Source organism: Miscanthus floridulus, chromosome 6 (genome assembly GCF_019320115.1).
Source record: "Miscanthus floridulus cultivar M001 chromosome 6, ASM1932011v1, whole genome shotgun sequence".
NCBI lineage: Eukaryota > Viridiplantae > Streptophyta > Magnoliopsida > Poales > Poaceae > Miscanthus > Miscanthus floridulus.
Window position 1 is genome coordinate 94,871,497 of NC_089585.1, and position 18,536 is coordinate 94,890,032.

Below are 18,536 nucleotides of genomic sequence, written 5' to 3' on the forward strand. Positions count from 1 at the left end.
TGATGAATCACTATCTATGCCTATCATTGTTGCTACTACTAACCCTTCATGTAGCACTTCCACTTCTACCTCATCTAGTAGTGATGGTCTCACTAGTGATGCCTCACTAGTGGTTGAGAATGAGAACCTCAAGAAGGAGGTCACTAAGCTCACTCACACCTTAGCTAAGGTTTATGGTGGTGAGGACCGCTTGCTTATGTGTTTGGGTAGCCAAAGAGCTTCTCTCTACAAAGAGGGATTGGGCTATACCCCTAAGAAAGGCAAATCGGCCTTTGCTCCTCACAAGACTAGTTTTGTGAAGAACAATGGTCGGTTTTGCACTAGTTGCAAGCAAGTGGGACACAAAGAGCAAGAATGCAAAAACAAGAGCAAAAATGTTAATGTATCCTCCATTAAACTTGATTCATGCTATATGCTTACTAAGGGTACAAATGGTGTGAGGGCTAAGTTCATTGGTAAACCATGGATGGGCTCAAAAAAGAAAGCCATTTGGGTACCAAAGAGCCTAGTGACTAACCTTCAAGAACACAAGCAAATTTGGGTACCTAAAAAGAATTAATCTTCTTTTATAGGTCAATTACAAAGCCGGAGGAAGGCATTGGGTTCTTGATAGTGGGTGCACTCAACACATGACCGGTGATGCAAGAATGTTCAACTCAATCAACATCAATGGCAATGATGGTTATGATAGTATCACATTTGGTGACAATGGCAAAGGCAAGGTCAAAGGGCTTGGTAAGATTGCAATATCCAATGACATGAGCATATCTAATGTGTTGCTAGTAGAGAGCTTGAACTTTAATTTGCTATCTGTGGCTTAATTGTGTGATCTTGGATTCAAATGCATATTTGGGGTAGATGATGTAGAAATCATAAGTGTAGATGACTCTAACTTGATCTTCAAAGGCTTTAGATATAAGAATCTATACTTGGTTGATTTCAATGCTAGTGAAGCTAGATTATCTACATGCTTGTTCACTAAGTCTAACATGGGTTGGTTATGGCATAGAAGGTTTGGTCATGTTGGAATGAAATAATTGAATAGATTGGTTAAGCATGACTTAGTTAAAGGCTTGAAAGATGTTGTGTTTGAAAAGGATAAGCTTTGTAGCTCTTGTCAAGCCGGCAAACAAGTTGGAAACACCCATCCTAAGAAAAGCATGATGAGCACTAGTAAAACATTTGAGTTATTGCACATGGATTTGTTTGGGCCAACACAATACACTAGCATCGGTGGAAACAAATATGGCTTTGTGATAGTGGATGACTACACTAGATACACATGGGTATTCTTTCTAGTGGACAAAAGTGATGTGTTTGCAACATTCAAATCATTTGTCAAGGGCATTCACAATGATTTTGAAACAACCATCAAGAGAGTTAGAAGTGACAATGGTAGTGAGTTCAAGAATACTAGAATTGATGAGTTATGTGATAAATTTGGAATTAGACATCAATTCTCAACCAAATACACTCCACAATCAAATGGCCTTGTTTAGAGGAAGAATAGAACACTTATTGATATGGCAAGGTCTATGCTTAGTGAGTACAATGTGAGTCAATCTTTTTGGGCTGAAGCTATCAACACGGCTTGCTATTGTAGCAACCGCCTCTATTGTCACCGATTGAAAGAGAAGACACCCTATGAGCTCTTGAATGGTAGAAAGTCCAACATTGCATATTTTCAGATCTTTGGTTGCAAATGCTATATCTTGAAGAAAGGCACTAGATTGGGCAAGTTTGATAAGAAATGTGATGAAGGATTCTTACTTGGATATTCCACTACAAGCAAAGCATATAGAGTATAAAATTTAGATAGTGGTACTCTTGAGTAAGTCCATGATGTTGAATTTGATGAAACCAAGGGTTCACAAGTAGAGAATGAGAACTTGGAAGATGTTAGAGGCATTCAACTTTCAAATGCCATGAGGAACATGGATATTGGTGAATTGAGGCCTAGGCAAGTGATTGATGATGAAGATGATCAAGTGCAAGTGCTCTCCAACTCAAATGTGCAAGATGATACAAATCAAGCTAGTGCAAGTGACTCTCATGACATTGATCAAGATCAAGTGGCTAGTACATCATCTCAACCCAATGATCTAGCAAGTGCAAGCAATCAAGTTCCATTGCTCCAACCAACAAGTATTGCAAGAGATTATCCTTTGGATACAATCATTGGTGATATTTCAAGAGGTGTGCAAACAAGATCAAGATTGGCATCATTTTGTGAACACTTCTCATTTGTGTCATCCATTGAACCAAAGAAGATAGATGAAGCTTTGAAGGATATTGATTGGGTGAATGCTATGCATGAAGAATTGAATAACTTCACAAGAAATCAAGTATAGGAACTAGTAGAGAGACCAAAGGGACACAATGTGATTGGAACCAAATGGGTCTTTAGAAACAAGAAAGATTAAGATGGGATAGTAGTAAGGAACAAAGCAAGATTAGTAGCATAAGGCTATACACAAGTTGAAGGTCTTGACTTTGGAGAAACATATGCCCTGGTTGCTAGATTGGAAGTAATAAGAATCTTGCTAGCCTATGCTTGTGCCCACAACATCAAGCTCTATCAAATGGATGTTAAGAGTGCATTTTTCAATGGCTACATCAATGAAGAAGTGTATGTTGAGCAACCTCTCGGTTTTGAAGATGATAAGAAGCCCAACCATGTATACAAGTTGAAGAAAGCTTTGTATGGTTTGAAGCAAGCACCTAGAGTATGGTATGAGAGATTGAGGGACTTCCTCCTCTCTAAAGGGTTCACAATGGGTAAGGTTGACATCACTCTTTTCATCAAGAAGATTGGAAAAGACTTGTTTGTGTTGCAAATCTATGTTGATGACATCATATTTGGATCAACGAATCAAGATTTTTGTGATGAGTTCGGAAAGATGATGGCTAATGAGTTTGAGATGTCCATGATTGGAGAGTTAAGTTACTTCCTTGGTCTTCAAATCAAGCAATTGAAGAATGGTACATTTGTAAGTCAAGGCAAGTATATCAAGGACATGATCAAGAAGTTTGGCATGAGTGATAGCAAAGTCATTAGCACACCAATGGGAACCAATGGCAACTTGGATAGTGATGCAAGTGGAAATATGGTGGATCAAAAGTTGTATCGGTCTATGATTAGAAGCCTACTCTATGTGACCGCATCAAGGCCGGGTGTCATGTTTAGTGTATGCATGTGTGCAAGATTTCAAGCCTCACCAAGAGAAAGTTATTTGAAGGCTACAAAGAGGATATTAAGGTACTTGAAGCATACACCAAATGTTGGTTTGTGGTATCCCAAAGGAGCAAAGTTTGAGCTAGTTGGTTACTCTGACTCGGACTATGCGGGATGCAAGGTTGAAAGGAAGAGCACCTCAAGCACATATCAATTGTTGGGAAGATCACTTGTTTTATGGTCATCAAAGAAGCAAAATAGTGTTGCATTATCAACCGCCGAAGCCAAATACATATCCGCCGGTAGTTGTTGTGCACAAATACTTTGGATGAAGGCCACTTTGAGTGACTTTGGAATCAAGTTCAAGAAAGTGCCATTGCTATGTGACAATAAGAGTGCAATCAAGCTAACCAACAATCCAGTTCAACATGCAAGAACAAAGCACATTGATATCCGCCACCATTTCATAAGAGATCACCAACAAAAAGGGGACATTTGCATTGAGAGTGTAGGCACCGAAGATCAACTTGCCGACATATTCACCAAGCCATTGGATGAGAAAAGGTTTTGCAAGCTAAGGAATGAGTTGAACATATTGGATTTCTCAAATATGTGTTGATGCACCCCCACTCATATGACATGCCTCTCCTTTGAGCAATCCAAGGTAAAAGTTGATTGGCATGACATACATCTTGCTAAGGACATGATTAGTGCATCTAGTCATATTTTCAATTTTATTAGGACCTTTCAAGTGGTTCTATTTTATTAGGCTTATTCATGAAAATCAAATGAATTTGATGTTTATATGGTATCACTATTGCTTCTATGCTTGACATAATCTAGTGATAGCATATGACATGTTTATGGGCTTGTAAACCTAGTGTTTAATTTAGAAAATGAGCTATAAGTGTTTAACTCAACATGGTACAAGATAACCCTTATTTGGAGGTGTGAAGAAGCTTGTCCTTGGATCAAACCGAGTTAAATATCTTTGGCATATATTCTAGTTTGAACCAAATTTGGGACAATGATCCTCACCCCATTGATTGACATTGATAATCTTGACCCTACAAGTAATACTATCTATATTTAGAACCTTTGTGGTCATTGATGACAAAGGGGGAGAGAAACAAAGATAGTAGTAAAAATAGTGAAAAAGGGGGAGAAATATCATAAAGGGAGAGAAACATAAAGATATCTTGATATGTGAGAGAAATGAACAAAGGAAAGGGATCAACTAAAATTTTGAGCACACAAGTAGGGGGAGCAAGCTCATGAACTTGTATGGTGCATTTGAATGTGCATTTCATATGTTTGCTTGCATGACACAAGTATTAAATTTAAACATCCATGCTTGTGTGATGTATGTTAGTTGTGAGATTGAATGATAAAATGAAATCACTAGATAACTTTCATTTCCAAGAAAGTCTTTACAAGTGGTATCTTTCCAAAGTATGTTTCCAAGTGGTATTGAGCTAACCATGGTGCTAAGGATGGTATATTAGTGCACTTCGATTGGTATCACGTTTCAAAGGTCCATCTCTTATACCTTAGCATCATTTGGTAGACATTGACTCCTATATTTCCTATCTAAGCATATGTGCAAGCTATAATCCAAACTCTTAGCACATATGTAGGGGGAGCAATTGCTACCATTTGGGGTTCATGAAACTTGTCCATATCCTTTTACACATAGTAAATATGCTTGGGCAAGCAACATGGATTCAATTGAATTTTAATTCATATCTTTATATAAGGGTTGTCATCAATTACTAAAAAGGGGGAGATTGAAAGCTCTAGTTTGGTTTTGGTAAATTGATGAAACCCTAAGTGCTAACCTAGTTTATCAAGTGATCATAAGATAGGTAGCACACTTCAAGTGGAGAAGCTAATGAAGATCATAACATGACAATGGTGATGGCATGGCAATGATCAAGGGCTTAAACTTGAAAAGAAGAAAGAGAAAAACAAAAAGCTCAAGGCAAAGGTATAATTTGTAGGAGCTATTTTGTTTTGGTGATCAAGACACTTAGAGAGTGTGATCACATTTAGGTTTGATAGCCATACTATTAAGAGGGGTGAAACTCGTATCGGAATGCGGTTATCAAAGTGCCACTAGATGCTCTAACTCATTGCATATGCATTTAGGATCTAGTGGAGTGCTAACACCCTTGAAAATGTTTGTGAAAATATGCTAACACATGTGCACAAGGCGATACACTTGGTGGTTAGTACATTTGAGCAAGGGTGAAGAAGATAGAGGAGATGCCAGCGTCGGTCAAGTGACCGGGCACTGGATCTGAATGCACCGGACGCTGACTGCCTGCGTTCGGTCACGCTGACTTGGCGGTACAGTAGCTAGGATATACCACCGGACGCTAGGCTGTGTCTAGTCGAGGTGGACCGGACACGTCCGGTCGAGGAAAAATGGATTTGGACCCTTACTGTACTCAACCGAACGCTGGGGCTTCAGCGTCCGGTCAGTTTTGTCGGATCGTCCAGTCAGCTTCGTAGCCGTTGAAATCTGACGAACAGCGTTTGAAGCTGGTGACACATGGCGTCTATCGGGCAACCGAACACTGAGGGCTAGCGTCCGGTCAGTTGCACCGGAGCGTCCGGTCAGAGCGCAGTGTGCCCAGTGAAGGGGTACAACGGCTCTATTTCGTGGGGACTTCTATTTAAGCCCCATGGCCAGCTATGGCTCACAACTTTGGCCATTTGCATTGACATAGCAACCTTGTGAGCTTAGCCAAAGTCCTCCTACTCATCTCCATCATTGATTCATCATCATAGTGAGATTGGGAGTGATCCAAGTGCATTGCTTGAGTGATTGCATCTAGAGGCACTTGGTGTTCGTGTTTCGCTACGGATTTCGCTTGTTACTCTTGGTGGTTGCCGCCACCTAGATGGCTTGGAGCAGCGAGGATTGTTGAGTAGAGGGTGGTGATTGTCTCCGGCTCTGATCGTGGTGATTGTGAGGGGTTCTTGACCTTTCCCCGACGGAGAGCCAAAAGGTACTCTAGTGGATTGCTCATGGCTTGTGCGATCCTCATCTTGTGTTGGTTGTGCGGCACCCTATTGAGGGTTTGGCGTGTGAAGCCAATTAGTGCGTGAACCTCCAAGTGAGTGAATCGCCACAACGAGGACTAGCTTGCCGGCAAGCAAGTGAACCTCGGTAAAAAAATCATTGTGTTCATCATTGATTCTGAGGTGATTGGTCTTCATTGTTATTCATCCTTGTGATTGATTGGTTCATCCATCTACAAGGCGGTATAATCTTCTTGATCACTCTCTTTACTTTACCACAAACTAGTTGACAAGCTCTTTAGTGTAGCTAGTTGTGAGAGCTTGCTTGCTTGATTGGTGTGGCTTTTTAGTTAGCCTTTGAGAGCACACTAATATAGGGTAGTGTCATAGCTATTGTGTGAATAGATACTATCTATACTAGAATTGTGGTAGGTGGCTTGCATTTTGAGTAGGCTAGTGCAACACTTGCTTCGCCTCATAATTGTCTAACCATTTTGTTAAGTGTTGTTGTAGAAATTTTATTAGGCTATTTACCCCCCCCCCCCCTCTAGCCATTAGGACCTTTTAGTAGCCCTCCCACCATCCCTCCCGAGCCAATTCGCCTGCACCACTAGCATCGCCTTGACTCCCCCTTCACCCTATGCGCCTTAGTCAAACCGCTACCGCCTTTCCTTCATCGCTGACATGACCGTGCCACCGCGGTGCACCACCGCACGTCTCGGCTGCATGGGACCAGCCCTCCTCCATCATCGTTCGCCCCAACTGTCACCTCGGCCTGGTCCATGGTAGCCTCCTAATGCTCATGAGTTAACCAATTAGGCCTGCAGCTACCCTAGCCCAACGAAATAGTGGTGCCGCTGGCATGGATGGCTACGCACCGCTGTACCCTTCCCTAGCCAGTCGTGTCACCCTACACCACCGCTTAGCATAGTCGCTTGAGTTAGAGATGGTGATCGACCCGTTAGGTGGGCCCACGCATGTTCCAGGTGGCCGACGTAAGCGCCCAGTGTCGCCGTTCGCCGCGCCGCCATGCACTGAGTCACCGAGGGTGCGCGTGGGTGAATTAGGGAAAGGTTAGGGGTTAAGTGAGAAGGTTTTAGAGAGGGGGAAATAGTGTTAGTACTTAGTCATAATTTGAGAGAAGTTCGAGGTCTCTTTTGCAAAATCGCCAGCGCACACGAGACTCCCAGCCATGGGCCGTCTCGCGCTGCAGGCCGGCCTCACGTGGGCCGCACCACGGGCCGCCTTGCGCTCGCGCACGCGCTGCATCACGTGGGCCTTGCGTGTGGGCCACGCAGGATAATTCGTTTTTCTTTTTCATAAGGAATTAGAAATAGTTTTCTAGTTTAATTTTGAACTAATCTTTGGTAAATCATATAAAATCATGTAGGTGTCCAAAAATTATGAAACAAATTTTGTTAGGTTCCTAAAATTGTGCTCTATCTGTTAGTGTATTTAGTTCATATATATACATGTTGATACTAGGAGCTATTAAATCATTTGAGAGTGCTTAATATTATTAGGTTAAATATTGTAGGAATTTTTGTGGTAAATTGGTGATAGCTTTAGTCCTGACATCTTTAAGGTAGCTTTATTGTATTATTATGTGCTCACTGTAATTTTTGTAGCTTTCGAATAGACTAAGCATTAGGGTAGTTAAATGCTCTTTGTTTCAAACATACATGAAATCTTTAGTAGAAATAAAGATATATCCTTCATTTGTAAAGCTAGATGTTTGTTAGTTGAGCCCAACACTTTGCTTGGTAAAGATGATAGTCAGCTTAGTATCTTATTCATTAGAGCTAGCTTAGTATGCGTATTCTTATTTTAAGAGTTGTTGTTGCATAAATGCTAAGTGGTGCATCACCATCGCATGCATGTAGAGAACGAGTTGGCGGACATCATGACCATCGGGGATCATGTGTTTGAGGAGATCATCGAGGAGTACAAGGAAGAGATTCTCATGTAGGAGGAGGTCCCGGAGCTGACACTAACTGACTCAGCTGACACCATGCCTACCCAAGGCAAGACCCAATGCATAACCCTTATTTTTTATAATCACTGAATATATATATGTGATGTGTATTTACATTATAGGAATTTTATGAAAACCACATGCATAGATATAAATGTCCTATGAGTCCTACTAGTACAGGTTTGAGTAGCTGCTATGCTTAGATTTTCAATAGCGTGAGTAACCTGCCGTTACTCACAATAGGTGATTATTATAATTACTCTCATGATAAAATGATGAAAGAAAAATGGAGACAGGGTAGGGATATGGAATGGGTATTGGTGGGTGCAATAGGTTGTGTCCCGCAGCCTATGGGGCTTAGCTTGGTTACACTATTTTCTCTATTCATGTCGATTAAGGACCGTCCGTTGCTGTGGATGGTAGTCAGGTCATAAACTTATTATCCTGAGCACATACTTACTTATGGGAGCAGGAAGGCTCATTACACTCTTGTCATAGGTTCCAGCTCTTTTCAGATCGACTGATTGGAGACGGGGAAAGGTGGAGGTCTAAGCACCATACAAAGACCGGGTGTCAAGTGTGGGGGCTTGGAGTCCAAGTTTGGACGTGGACCTAGACCCCGTGATAGGAGTGGAATGGGTTGGTCTTGTTTGTGCCTGGGGTACAAACAGGGCATGTGTTTCGGAGAACCTAGCTAGGATACATTGGTTCATGAATCATTGTTTTTGTGAGACAGTACGACTTGGCAATGATCTAGCACCATAGTAAGAACGGGAAGATGAAATATGGTGAAATGGTTCTGATTGCTCAACCCTTGCTTGGAAGTAGAACAGGTGCTTACTTAGAATGGTTAACTAATGAAGTAATCATGAATGCTAATAAAACTTGACTATAAGGATGAACTATTAGTAATGCTTTTTGCAAACAAAAAGAAAACAGCAAACCCATATTGCTAATAAAACATGGATTATTTTGAGTTCTCCCTTGGGGTGTGCTCGATGGAACTATCCGAGGTAGCTAACTTTCGTGGTGTTTAGTGTCTAGTGGAAGACAAGCGCCTCTGAAAGCATGTTATTTCGAGCGGTTCTGCCACACAACAGTGAGAGATGGAACATCGATCTGCATGTCGGCACTTCCTCTAGAAGAAGTGCTTCTCATCGAAAGGAACGATGGCGCGCGCTTGAGCTTCCCTAGATACTTACTCATCTTCCTCCCGGTAAGGGTTCATGATTTTAAGTCCACCAAACTAGACTTCTCCAGTTGTATTTATTCTTCGAGTGCATTTGTTAGTCCCAGAGATGGAGACCTTGATGGTTGTATTTGCTTCTCATGCCACTCCAAATTAGAGCATTGTTTCGGTCTTGGCTTGAAGGCGAATCACTCTTCCTTCCCATTGAAATGGAATTTAATTTCTCCAGCTCCAACATCAATGTGTGCATTTGTTGTGCTCAGGAAGGATCTCCCAAAGATGAGGGGTGTCTTCATGTCTTCCTGCATGTCAAGCACCACAAAATCCACTGGAACAAAGAAGTTTCTTGTTTTTACCGAAATATTCTCGGCGATTCCTGCAGGGTAGCGGACCGATTGGTCAGCTAGTTGTAGGCACATCAATGTTGGCATGAGTGTTGAAAAGTTAAGCTTGTCGAAAACCTACTTGGGCCCTTAAGCTTGCTCCAAGATCGCATAGTGCATTTTGAAAATTCTGGTTTCCGATTGAACAATCAATAGTGGGACATCCTGGATCCTTCTTCTTGACAGGTGATGTATTCAGGATGGCCACACTACACTCCTCCGTTAACTAGATTACTTCAGTGGTAGGCAGTAGTCTCTTGTTGTTCAGAATGTCTCTAAGGTACTTCTCATAGGTGGGGACCTGTATGGCATCTAGGAGAGGAATATTGATATATAACTTTTGAATTATCTCTATGAACTTACCAAACTACTAATCCATTCTAGCTTTTTGATTTCTGCATGGAAACGATAGGAAAGTGGTGTCTTGAAAATCTTGCATCATCTCTTGTGCTTGTGGCTCAACTTCTTCAACTTCATCGTCCTTCTTCTCCTCTTGTACTACTGCCGGTCTCTTACCTGTCCTTGTTGGATATGGAGGATCATGAGTAGACTAGCCACCTCTTGTGGTTATGGCGTTGACCTTTTCAAGGTTAGTGGCAAAAAGGTAGAGCAGCAACCAATTGGGCTAATTGTGATTCTATCTTTTTATAATAGCTAAGTTGCTCTTTTATAGCAGAAGAAAAACTATCCATTTTGGCATTTATGTTTTCTAGGACCTTATCATTAAAAGCAAGCTTTTTAAAAATATTCCCATTAATCCTGGCTTGTTCTAAGATCAAGTCTATCAAGGATGGTTGCTTAGGATTAGAGGATTAATTACCGGGGTACTTACCTTGGTAAGTTGATCGTTGTTGTTGTTGATTCCATCCTTGTCTCTGTTGTTGTGGAGCAGAATTATTGATGACAATATTTGCGACTTCTTGATACTCGAGGAAATCAACCCCCAAATATTCTCCACATATGTTTTGAGCATTGTAAGCATCTTGTATAGCTTGACGGTCTTTCTTGTAATTGGCTCACTGTTCAAGCTAACTCAATAAGACGTCCATCTTGGTTGACAGTGCACACACCTCTTCTGATACTTCTTCGCTCTTGTTGCAAGTTTGGATGTTGCATTGAGACCAGCCTTGATTAGAGACTATCTTTTCCATAAGAGTTTTAGCTTTTCCAAGGGTGAGTGACATAAATGGCCCTACAATAGTAGCATCGAGTTGTTCATGAGCTTTCTGAGTTAATCCATGGTAAAAGCTTTACATGAGCAAACAATCTTCCATCCCATGATGAGGACAATCTAAAATGTATTCTTGAAAATGGTCCCATGCCTCTAGAATGGTTTCTCTTTTCTATTGTTGGAAGTTTGAAATCTTTCCTCGTAAGGCATTGGTCTTGCCTATAGGGAAGAACTTTGCTAGAAAGGCCTTTGAACACTTTGCCCATGTATTGATATTATCTTTGTTGGAGTAGAACCACTACTTCACCCTTCACACTAGCGAGAATAGAAAGAGGCGGAGTAGTATGATATCTTGAGCAACATCCTTGATGGTAATTGTGTTGCTAATCTCTAGAAAATTCTGAAGATGAGCACTAGCATCTTCATGTGCCTTTCCGCTAAATGGGGTAGCTTGCACCATGTTGATGGGGCTTGGCTTGAGCTTGAACTCAAGGTTGTTGGTTTTGAGTGTTGGTCCAATGCAGATGTTCTCAGTGCTTGAAGCAGAGAATTCATGCAGAGTCTTTTCAGCCACAGCTTCAGAAACTGGTGTTAAGCCTCCTCTTTATTGGTTTGATTGTGATTGATAGAATTTGTTGATGAATCACAACCAATCCTACAATACCCTATATAAGATATGAACAAAGACAAACAATGGTAAGCCTACTAAAGTAGAGGTGAATTGTTATGATTTCATCAATAAGTATTTATTTGATCAATTCTCTTAGCCTTGTGCCCCTCCCCGGTAACGGCGCCAGAAATGCTTATTGGGATTTCTTAGCATCACTCTTTGCTAAGTTGTCATCCCTAGCAATGATGCCAGAAATGCGTTGTTGGTAATTATTGAGAACACTTAAAAATTATATATATTAAGTAATCCACAAGCGCATAGATAATATACCATTGTAGCATTTCACCCAGGACTATGCCAGGCATCGTTATTTATATTTTTCCACAGGTAGGAGCTATGGGGTGGCTAGAGTTATTGTCAAATATGCATACTTATGACAAGATCATTAACTCTCATGCTATAACAGGGGTAAGTCAAATGATAAATAAATGATAAGTGTAAGGCATTGATAGTATTTTAGAGATAGAAATAGATACTCATAAATATAGTATGGATAGATAGGAGATTAATTAAGAGAAAAAGATTTCTAAGTCATTCCTCATTTACTAAGTCTTTTGTACACCTAAGTATATACACTCTCATCTATAGCATCATTAACTCTGTATCTATGCATAAGGAATATTACTAAGGAAGATCAAGAACAGAGCTTGTCTCCCTTCACAACCGGGTTCTACTTGTTCTACAAACGGGGAGTGGACTACAAATGACTCAACGGGATTGTCACATCCACGATCTACCACATGACCCAAAGTGTAGAATGCATCCGCAAGTTGAAAGGGACCGTGACACCTAAAAGGGGGTGAATTAGGCAACTTAAAAGTCTAACTCCAAACTATGGCCTCTTTTTCTAACCTTAGCAAAACCTATGCAAAAGATAAACTATCTAAATGTGCAACTATGGTTTTGCTAGTTTGTTGTTATCTCTACCGCAAAAGGAGTTATGCTAACAATATAAATGTGAAAGATAAAGAGTAAGGTAGAGATATGCAAACTCCCATCGATGACTTCGATATTTTTACCGAGGTATCGAGAAGCACGTAAGCTTCTCCCTAGTCCTCGTTGGAGCCCCTTGCAAGGGCTAAGCTCCCGGTTGGGTAACTTTGTGGATAGCCCCGTGCCTTCTCCATGTATAAGTGGGTCTCTGGTGTGCCTTCCCGCAAGCCTCTTCCGGACCGCTCTCCGCCGTCTTCACTATCAAGCTTCTGGCCAAACCACCGCGGGCCTTGTTCCCTTCGATACACGGTGGTGGCCACACCACAAACGTGGTTGGTGTGACCTCGCAAGACAACAAGCCCCTCCGATGTACAACAATGGTGCGCACAAGCACCGAGTGGTAAGAGGTTTGCAAACCTCACTAAACAATAGGCCTAAACCTAGAGCAAGCGCATAAGCGGTGGTCTAATCAACCTAAGCACTTCGCAAAGCACCTACGCTAATCACCTAATGAATCACTAAGCACTATGCAAGTGGAGATCACTAAAATGGTGTATCAACACCCTAGATATGTTTCCTCAGCTCCACATATTTCAAATGGCCGGTTTGAGGGTCTATTTATAAACCCCACGGAGAAAGTAGCCGTTGGGGAGGAGATCTCGCTTTTCTGCTACTGATCGGACGCTCTGGTCGTCCTGATAGGACGCATCCGGTCGTCCCGACCGTTAGAGCCACGATCAACTGATCAAACGCTGTCAGCGTCCGGTCACATGCCACCGAACGCGTCCGGTCGCAATTTCACCGCTCTGGAACCTTTCTGTACTCGATCGGACGCTGTAGTTCTGCGTCCGATCGATTTGCCGCTAGCGTCCGGTCAGTACTGAGTGTGTTGCCGGTGATGATGAACAATACCATCGGTGTGTCCGGTCACTTCACTATTCAACATCCGGTCACTGCTGCTTACGCCTGCTGCTGCTGAGTCTCTTGATCGGAGCGTCCGGTCACTGCGTCCGGTCACCACTGTGAGCTCGTTTCTTTGCGATCTTGCGTCCGGCTTGGATCCTATCTTCGTGCTTGGACTTTGCTTGATATCTTGGGTCTTCTCTTGTGCTTCTAGGGTCTTGCTTATGGTGTTGATCATTGGATCATCACGTCGCCTTCGTCCAAGTCATGTCTTGCACCCTATTGAACTCCAAAATAATCACTTGCAAATTCATTAGTCCAATTTGGTTGTGTTGGTCCCCAAACATCAAAATCCAAAGTAAATGGGCCTAGGGTCCATTTTCCTTACACAGTTAAATAATATTTAAGCACCACGCTTACTTAGTGTCGACCACTGAACCCACTCGAGTATTGAGCTAAGCGCTTTAAAGAATTGGAGGTATATTCTCTTCTCTCTGGAAACCATAATTTTTTATCTGATCTTGACTTATGCAAATCTACCAGAGGGAGGGGGCAAGGGCTGGTATATATAGGTCGGAGCGTCAATTCTGATCCCTTGGATCAAACCGACTTGAATAAACGACGAAGATGCAATCCTTAAGGCGATGGAGAACCGACGTGCGAAGCGGAGGCTGACATGTAGGGCCAGGGTACCGGCCGGTCACACCTGGAAGCCTCTCGGTCCCCGCTTCGGTGGAATGTTTTCTAGTGTCCTCTGGGACCTTCTGGAGTTGTTTACGCCGCGAAAAAACGTGATTTAAATTGATGAATTAATCCACCTTAACGGTTTTCTGGATAAACCCTGCTGAAAGCACAGATTCACCAGCACTCGTGGAAATTGTCAGTTTAAACCCCTAAGTCTATATTGGTGATATTTTCATGCATTTATTCAAGTTATATTGACGGTTCAAGGTGGATGATAACTACCCTCAACACTCCCTCTGTCCCAAAATAAGTCTCCATCTCACATTTGAGGAGTCGAACAATCTCAGCTTTAACCAAATATATACGAAAAATACTAATATTTGTGATACCAGATAAGCATCATTAGATTAATCATGTTATATATTCTTATAGTAAACCTATTTGGAGATACAATGTTGATACTACTTTTTGTAAACCTAGTTCGAATTAAAATTAGTTAACTCCTCAAAATATGATCGAGAATTATTTTGGTACAGAGGGAGTATGATAAGTACAATCTCCTGCATTTTCCAAATGCCCTCTTTGTTAACGTTGAACTGAACACGAGCATCACAAAATGTCATTGTAATGTCTTTTTATGATGGCTTGTTTTGTCAACCGACGTCCTTCGTTACTGCAAACTATATATTTTTTATATAGTTTTTTTATCTCCTCGATGCTTTGTATGGCTCTTTTCTAATACTGAATCCAACCTTACCTCTATAGGTTTTGTACATCTCATATGCTTTGTCCTCCGAATCAAAAGACATACCAACTTCAGAAAAAAAAAAGTTCCCCCTACTTTATCAACCACCTATTGTAAAATAGGGTAAAAACAAAGCTACGTAATCATGAATTCATAACATGATTATTTTTCATGCTTAACAAATGAATTAACATCCACTGCCCCACCGGCTTGTTGTGCCAGAGCCTCGGGTAACTTCAGAATAGGTGTAGCCACGGGCAACGTGGAAGACGATTCAATGACAACGGACGACGACAAGTTGGATCATGATAATTGCATTGATGTCCATTTTACGAAAACACATGTTCAACTATTCTGATAAGTGCATGTTTAGTTGTACTTCATTTTGCAAAATTTTTCAAGATTTCCCATCACATCGAATCTTTGGACGCATGCATGAAGCATTAAATATAAATAAAAATAAAACTAATTACACAGTTTAGACGAAATTCACGAGACGAATCTTTTAAGCCTAATTAGACTATGATTGGACACTAATTGCCAAATAACAACGAAAGTGCTACCGTAACATTTCGCCAAAAATTTTGCAGACTAAACGAGGCCTAACTATATATACCATTGAAAAAACCTATCAGAAACAGTGTATGATGATCTACATGTATATGTACCTGCAGTACATCATTATTATAACTGGTGTCTAAGGAATTCACTTGGGGTGCGCAGGGTCATCACCATCTAAAACATCAACAATAGCAGCACCACTAAAGGCTGCGTTAGCCTCCATGGCGCCAGCTAATGCAATTGATGGTCTGCGCGTGGCTTGGAAACCTGCCTGGTTGCCGATTGCGGTCGCTGGGTACCGTTTTCTTGTCTTTTCCAGGTGACCGCGGCGGCCGTGATCCCGACTCCGCCGAGTACATGGCTACTACGAGTCCGATGAGCGTCACGTGGAGTAAGGACCTGTTTGTTGCCCGCCATAGGCTGCCACGCCTAATGTTAGGCTTGCCACGGTGGTTCTGGCGGGTGTTTGGTTGATGATTCAAGTACAGCTCGCCACACTTCAAAGAAGCACTCGCCACGGTTTTTTACGCCAAAGGTGTGGCGCTCGTTTCATCCGCCTCCGCCACAGAATCTGCTGCCAACCCCCGCCTGGCCCTCTCACCACGAGCCCGCTCGCGGTTGCCGCTGGTGCACGGGCCCCAGCGTGCCCCGCCACCGCGCCCAGACTGCTGCGGAGACGAAGACGACGGGTCTGTTGCGGCGCTGCTCGTCCTGGTCCCGGTGGCCGCACGCTTGCAGGGGGTGGCCGAGCACGGGCTGACGAGCGTGGTGGTCGTCCATGGCGGAGGTCGGAGTGTCGGAGGAGTCGAGGACGGCGGCATACGGCGGTGCGGCGAGCTCCGAGGGCCCGGAGTGCGGGAGGGCAGGCGGCCGTTCCGTGGGAGTTGCCAGAGGCAGGCGGGGCGGACTCGCCCACGCTTATAAGTTTTTAAGGTAATGAATAATATATTTTTTTATAATAAATTAATCAACTGTATTTTAAGTCATAATTTATTTTTTGCTGTGACTGCACAGAAGCTTTGCGTGTGCCGTGCGGTGGAAAAGGATCCGTGGAGATTTTTTTTTAAGGAACCGTGGTGAAGTGAGGAAGATTAGGCGTGCGGTGGATTCCAGCCGGGGCCGCGTTTAGTTCGTCCGACTCTGCGCCGCGTTCGTCCGACTCTGCGCCGCGTGAAACACTGTAGCGACACTGCAGCTACAGTACCGTTTTGTTTTTATTGGGTAATAAATGTCCAATCGTTGACTAATTAGGCTTAAAACGTTCGTCTCGTAAAGTACAACAAAACTGTGCAATTAGTTTTTGATTTCATCAACATTTAGTACTCTGTACCACAAGTTTAATGTGATGGGGAATCTTCTTTTTGCATAGTGTCAAAATTTGAAATTGGGAGGAACTAAACATGGCCCGGATGAGATAGAGGGGAGAGAAAAAATAAGTGAGGAAGAAAAATATAAAGGAAGAAAAGAAAAGAAAAAAAACAAAACAAAAGGTAAGCACATGCTTAACACTATGATAAAATTACCTACATTGTTGTTTGCTATACTAATGAATTGAATCGAGCCATTTTAACGAACGTGTGGCCGCGATCCAAATGGCTACCGCAACATTTTGCCTAACATTTGTAGCAATAAACCAAACAACAACCACATTATTTTTACCACATCTTAATTGTGAACCAAATACTTGTCACAGAATGTGGCTAGCCACAAGTGTGACTTATACCTAATCTTATGTGTGGCAAACTGTGGCCGGCAACCAAACAGACCCTAAGTACATTTCTGCTAGTCGGCGGTCTCTGCGTTCGAGACTGATGATCCTGGCTTTGTCACTATCAGGTGTTCAGCGTGCGTAACTGGGTGGTGTTTAAATCCAGAAGCTAAAGTTCAGGGATGTCATATCGGGTGTCATATTGGAGTGTTCGGATAGTAATAATAAAACAAATTACAGAAACCCTCGGATAGTAATAATAAAACAAATTACAGAAATCCTCAGTAATCCACGAGACAGACGAATTTATTAAACCTAACTAATCCGGCATTAGCATATGTACTATAGCACCACGTTGTCAAATGATAGCCTAATTAATTTAAAAAAACGTCTCGCAAATTAATCATAATTTATATAATTAGTTATTTTTTAATCTATATTTAATACTTCTTACGTGTGTCTAATATCCGATGTGAGAGGGAGCGTGAGGAGAACAAGGCCGGCGTCAGTCAAAAGATCACGCGAGTTTTCCAAACAGTAGAGTGTTGTACGACAGTACCGAGTACGGAGTAGTATACTGATGTAAAGCTTGCGTGTCCGTGCTACCCCTAGCTAGCTTCCATATGTCATATCGGTTGCTCCAATACACCAGTCACCAGTGCTCTCCTCGTACGGTACAAGCTTCACGCCATCCGTTTCGTCGATGCCGGACGTACATAAATGGCAGCACGCGTGCAAGCGTAGTGGCCATTGACTTTGGTAGGCACTTCGTTTCAAAAAACTTTGGTAGGCACAGTGCAACAAATGATCCTTTGTCTTGCTGTCAACTTGTGCCTACAGCCTACCAAAGGATGGTCTCGTTCGGCGTGTAGAATTTTGGTTAAAATTAGCTAAAAAACACTGCTTAGGTTAAATTGTTGTGAGAGAAAAACACTGTTCCAGTTAAAAAAAGAAACCGAATAAGTCGAATATAGAGTAAGCGGGGCTATGATGAAACAAGCCAAAAAAAATACTTAGAGAAAATAATTTATTATGTTCATGTTACGATGTGAACGTAGTACTACTCATGCATTTTTCAGGCTGCTTGGCAAGTGGCAACTGACGTTTTGCCTCCATCGGTCACGAGCGTCTTCACATCGAAATTTCAAATTTGGGTAGCACGCAAGCCATGTTTAGACTCACAAATCCGCGTTTCGCCTGCTCCATCGTCTCTCTGTTTTGTTTTGTTTTTTTATATATATAAGCGCGTTCTAATTGGACTACACACCCCTTGTTTATCATAGGCTCCCTACTCTCTCTTTTGGGGCCAAACTATGTCTGCTTTTCCGGCTATCAGCGTCACTAGGCAGGGTGCTAAACATCTGCATCTAGGCCCTGTTTAGATCACCTCTAAATTCCAAGTTTTTTCATTC

At 42.2% G+C, this 18,536-nt stretch overlaps 1 non-coding gene across 1 annotated transcript; it reads left to right on the top strand.

Moving 5' to 3' along the window:
* Positions 1-11,021: 11,021 nt before the first annotated feature.
* On the top strand, positions 11,022-11,129 carry LOC136462164 (small nucleolar RNA R71). The gene has a single exon (XR_010760682.1). It is a non-coding gene; the product is annotated as a small nucleolar RNA R71 (small nucleolar RNA).
* Positions 11,130-18,536: the final 7,407 nt, after the last annotated feature.